Source organism: Triticum urartu, unplaced genomic scaffold (assembly GCF_003073215.2).
Source record: "Triticum urartu cultivar G1812 unplaced genomic scaffold, Tu2.1 TuUngrouped_contig_5402, whole genome shotgun sequence".
Classification (NCBI taxonomy): domain Eukaryota; kingdom Viridiplantae; phylum Streptophyta; class Magnoliopsida; order Poales; family Poaceae; genus Triticum; species Triticum urartu.
Genome location: NW_024116076.1, coordinates 1 through 5,655, shown reverse-complemented (window position 1 = coordinate 5,655; position 5,655 = coordinate 1). Strand labels below are relative to the sequence as shown.

The following is a 5,655-nucleotide window of genomic DNA, read 5'->3' as shown; positions in this document are numbered from 1 at the left end:
TCTTACTGGGCAAGGCGTCGTGAGGAGGACACGCGAAGGCGCCGCGAGGCGCGGTTGGACAGGCGTCGGCGCAAGGCGTTGGCGAACGCGCAGTCCGATCTCGTTGCAGCAGGTGGGCAGTCGTTCTTCATGCCGAACGATGATCGGTGGTTGGACATCTGGCTGGATACCTCGGACGACACCGCCGAGAAGGATGATGATAGTGATGATAGCGACTTAGAGTAGTTTTTTTATGCAATCTATCTCGTTTTTTATCGTTTGTCATTTTTAATTATTATGCAATCTATGTTTCGGATGTAAAATACCTTTGTATCATTTTAAAATCTATGCAATCTATCTATTTTCCAATAGCCTAGAATGAGCGCACGCGATGTTTTTTTTGCGCGTTGCTGGAGCGGCGCGCGCGCTGCATTTTAGTGCGCCGCGCCAAACCAGCCGATGCGCGCGGGGCATATGTGTTTTTTGCGTGTGGCACGACCGGCGCATGCTGGAGATGCTCTAACATGTGAGTCAAGTCATTGATGCTACGGGACTGCTCATGCTTGTGTCATGAAGAATACGAAAACCCTCACGTTCCAGCCTGTGCACAGAAGACTCGCTACAAACCCGGGGTTGCAGTTGGACGGATCTTTCAGAAGTTTGATCACGACAAGCCAGGCCTACCGATAGACAAGTACGTGACCTCTCACATCACGTGGCTACCGACAAGGTCAAGTTTGATGGCTGCAAAGAGATTAATCAACCGGGACGATCCTACAGTACATTACAAGACGAGATCATTCAGAACACCATAGAATAGTCCAGTGACACAAGAGAAGAAACGAAACGCATACACTACTATATTTCGAGGTTGACTTGAGGCAAATTTATGCCAAAAAATCTCGGATCTATCGTAAACTAGGATGCTCGCTGCCATCTTTCAGCTGAAAGAAAGCCACTTAAAATATCAGGACCGAGGGGGACAGATAGCAGGAAAAATCTTGACGTAAACGTCAACTGCGTCACCAGATTTGACGCTCGGCTCACGGCGAGTGAGACGGACAGATTCATCTCTGACCCACAACCACAGATAAGCATGGACTGACTAAACTACAGCGAGTGAGACACACACACCTCTCCGTTTGAACTAGAAAAGGTCAAAGCCTCAACGGTCCAAGATAATCGCGCCGCTTTGACTGCAAACCAGATAAAATCTGTAGTCGTGTTCAGATAAGATATACTAATACAGTAGTACATACTATATCTCAAGATGAAGGTATGATCATTACGTTACCATGACATTCAGAACGAGACAACACACACATTCTCAGTGCATCATAGCGAGACGAGAGCACAACGTAATGTCACACGTAAACTTGCATGCTTTTGCACCTGACCTCCGCCACCAGTTACACCTTCCGACAGACCGAATCCTAATCGAATTCGTAATAAGATTACTAAGACGTAATTAGGAACACGAGGTCTTGGACAAGTTAACACACACATGCAGTTCCTATAGCACGACCTATGCACCTGCATTGTAATGTAAATCTTATTGAAACACGCATCATGGATCGATCTATTCCGACGTGCCGACGGGCTTGACGGCGGCGGCGGCCATCTCCTGGCGGTGGTGGTGGCCCTGGTACTTGGGGTCCTTGGTGACGACCCGCTTCCAGTACCAGTGCTTGTCGAAGAGCAGCCAGATCTCCTCGATGGGCACCTGCTTCGTCTCCGGTAGCAGCAGGACGACGAAGACGGACATGACCACGATGAGCGCCGCGAAGAGGATGAACACCCCCCACCGGAGGTGGCACATGGCCGCCAGGAAGCACTGCGCCACCGCCGCCGTCCAGAAGAGGTTGACGCACACCACCACGCTCTGCCCCGCCGACCGCATCTCCAGCGGGAACAGCTCGCTGGGCACCAGCCACCCCAGCGGCCCCCACGACCACCCGTACGCCACCACGAACAAGCAGATGGCCACCACCAGCACCGTGCTCACGCCCTTGGACAGCTCCTCCCCGTGCCCCGGCCTCCATGAAGAGCACCCGCCGCCCCAGCCGGTCCACCACCACCATGGACACCAGCGCGCCCACCACCAGCATCGACCCCGTGATGATGGACGAGTAGAGCGCCGCCGAGGAGCCGAACCCGAGGCTCTGGAAGATGACCGGCGAGTAGAAGAGGATGGAGTTCATCCCCGACAGCTGCTGGAACGCCGGGATGCCCAGCGCGCCGATGATGAGCTGCGGCCGGTTCCGCACGGCCAGCAGGTTCCGGAACGTGCCGCGCACCGCCCGCGCCGCCTCGCTCGCCTCCTTGAGGTCCTCGAACTCGGCGTCCACCTTGTGCGTCCCGCGCACCTTCTCCAGCACGCGCCGGGCCTCCTCCAGCCGCCCGCGCTCCACCAGGCTGTTGGGCGTCTCCGGCAGGAACAGCGCGCCGACGAAGATGGCGGTGGCGGGCACCACGGCGAGGCCCAGCGAGAGGCGCCACCCCCACGGGTGGATCCGGTCGGTGAAGTAGTTGATGACGTTGGCGACGAGGATGCCGAGGCAGGTGGTGAGCTGGAAGAGCTGGTTCACGGCGCCGCGGATCCTGAAGGGCGCGATCTCCGACAGGTAGAGCGGCACGGCCTGGTTGCCGAAGCCGATGCCGACGCCGAGGAGGACGCGGCCGACGATGAGCATGGCCACGTTGACGGCGGCGGCGTTGACGGCGCCGCCCAGGAAGAAGCTGACGGCGCCCACCATGATGCTGCCGCGCCGGCCGTGGCGCTTGGTCACGTAGGAGGCCCCGAAGGTGGACACCAGGCCGGCGAAGTAGAGCGAGGAGGTGCAGAGCGTGAGCACCTGGTTGTCGTACTTGCAGTAGTCCGTCTCGTGCAGGTGCGCGTGCTTCCGGTTGTACACGTCCGGGAAGAACTTGATCAAGAAGTCGTCCATGGAGGTCACGCCACCTGCGCTCATCGTTCACCACCAGCGTCCATGAAACCATGATTAGTTACCACTCTTGTTCTCGTGTCAAGTAAATCAGTGTGATGAAGAAATATACTCTACATTACATTTCGGTGAAAGATAACTAACTGAAAACTACCGGTCATCCAGGAAAATTGGTTTTGTTACTTGAATCATGCAATTCAACTTTTATGTGGTTTAGTGTGGACACTTCCCTTTTTGTCATGGTAATCTACTAATCTTGGGCGGAAACGTGTTGTGCATACTGTATAAGATGTGATACCTCTACTGAAAATGAGAGGACATTCCGTGGCATGTTACTAATTCTACTCCCCAGGACAGCTCACAATCGTTAGAAATGGTTTCCGTCCAAAAAACAGATTAATTTCAGTAGGTAAAGGAAGCAGTATTGACGCAGACACCGGGTGCCCACTCCAAACAAAACAAAAAGAAGATGGAGACACCATAATGGCCATTACGTTTTCATTTGGTACTCTTTTGGCCTATAGACAATGCGTCCTTTGTAAAGGAAAGCATTAACCATGATTGAGGCCATTAATTTTGATGAGGACACACTTAGGAACAATTTTATAATTCTTCAAATAGATTAGAAACCCATGCGAGTAATTGTTCGGAGAATGATGTGAAACAAGAAAGAAAAATCATGTTGAGAGAAGAACAAAATCTGACTAAGACACAAATTTCTGAGACGACGCCAGATGAATCGTCGACGACACGACGATGCCGAAAGAAGAAAAATTAACAGGACGAACATGGACAATTGGACATGAACAAGAGGGGTTGGTACGAGGGGAGTGGAACACTCACTGGAGACCCCGAGGTCGTAGCCGAAGAGGGAGCCGCCGAAGGAGCCGACGATGCAGGCGAGGATGAAGTAGGGCGTGATCCTCCCCTCGTACTGCTCCGCCCTCCCGCCGCCGGCCTCGACGCCGGCGAAACCCCCGGCCATCTCCCTCTCTTCCTTCTCCTCCTGTCCAACCTCTCCCTTCAAACCACGAAACCAGGAGCCTCCTCACCTGTCTGCCTGTTTACACGCTCGTCTTGGCTGAAAGAAAGAAACAGGGCGAGAGCAGAGACGGAGGGGGCGAAAGAGACAGCAGAGGTCAACACACGGCAGTCAAGAAACGGACAAACTGAACGTGGAAACGAGAGACAAGAGTGACAGAGAGAGGTACCTCTGCGCTGCGCTGCTCTTGGGCTGGCACCAGGGTGAGGGTGGTCCGCCGTCCGCCCCGCGGAGTATTCAAACCGGAGGCAGGTGGCCGTCGACTAAACAACGGGCATGCGATCGCGTCCTCTTCTGCCGCTCCGGGAAGCGCCTGGTCGATCTGGCCTGGCCGAGGGAGGGAGGGAGGGAGGAAGAGAGCGGAGGAGAAATGGGGGGATCGATGAGAGAGTGAGGCCGGCGGGGGTGGTTGGGCGGGGGATTTTATGCACGGCACGGGGACGGATTGGCATGCCACACCCGGGTCGTGTGGCTGCGACCCGCGGGGGTGACACGGTTGGTTAGGCTTAGGCTTAGGCCTAGGCTCAGTCGAGCGTTGATCCTCACCGCCCGGATATGGCTGCGGCAGCGTCAAGAGAACTGCTTATCCGATCGGATGGGAGAGCCGGAGTGACGATGCTGCCGCGAGCCGGTCAAAGACGACGAGGTGATTATGTGGGTGCGGCACTTCCGATTTCGGCGTCAACAGCACCAGAATGCGTTTCCTAATTCAACAGTCCACGGAGAGTCCTTCAAATGCATTTAGTATAATATTATCGGAAACCTTATCTGATAAACGTCGGCCAGGGACGTTCTGCCAGCGAATTGCTTCTGAACCGCATTCAGATGGATGGCACTTTTGGTGGAAAATGCCCATTCAGATGGATGGCACTTTTGGTGGAAAATGCCCCCCCCCCCCCCCTTAAGAAGGAACTGTCATATGGCAGTTACGCAAAATGCCACCCCAGCTCATCCAATACACAAAAAATGCCATCAGGGGGTTTGCAAATGTCACCCTAGCTGAAACGTTCGCCAGCTGTGAGGGTCCTTGTATAACTTGTAAATGTGTATGTGCAACACACATTGGTATCAGGCACAAAATTAATTGCACGTAAATGTTAGGTACGATATCAATTACGCGTTAATGAATTACATGGATAATATATATTTGGTATGTTATTAATTGCATGCTTAACATGTTGAGCGCTAGCTATTGGAGCAATATAGATCATCTGATTAACATTGTTTGATGATTTGTTGGCCTCTTCGCGTCTTTTTCATATTGGTATATAGATATAGATAATAGCTCTAAAAAAACTCTAAAAAATGCATTATATATTAGCTCTAAAAAATGCACCATATCTTATGGTATCATACGCATTAATTATATATTTAGATATAGCTCCTTTAATGCGTTCTATCTTATTGTTACTACCTAAAAACACTCATCCAATGTGTTTTGTTAGAGAAAAAGTAGTAGTATGAATTATCTTCATTTTGGTGCTTCGAGTTATCCGCTTTGTCCAACTGCATATGGCAAGCACGTACTTTTAGACAGTAATGCTACAAGCACGGGGTCATTATGGGGAGTTTACGGGGTGGATCCACTTGCTGTTTGTGGTTGGCCATTCGGGAAAATTGGCCCACACCCTACGGAAAATCCAGAGGGGGGGGGGGGGTGGGTTTATAAATACTCGTGTGCCTAGCATT

General features: G+C 52.4%; 1 pseudogene; it reads right to left on the bottom strand.

Moving 5' to 3' along the window:
* Positions 1-1,343: 1,343 nt before the first annotated feature.
* LOC125529173 lies at positions 1,344-4,377 on the bottom strand (annotated as a pseudogene).
* Positions 4,378-5,655: the final 1,278 nt, after the last annotated feature.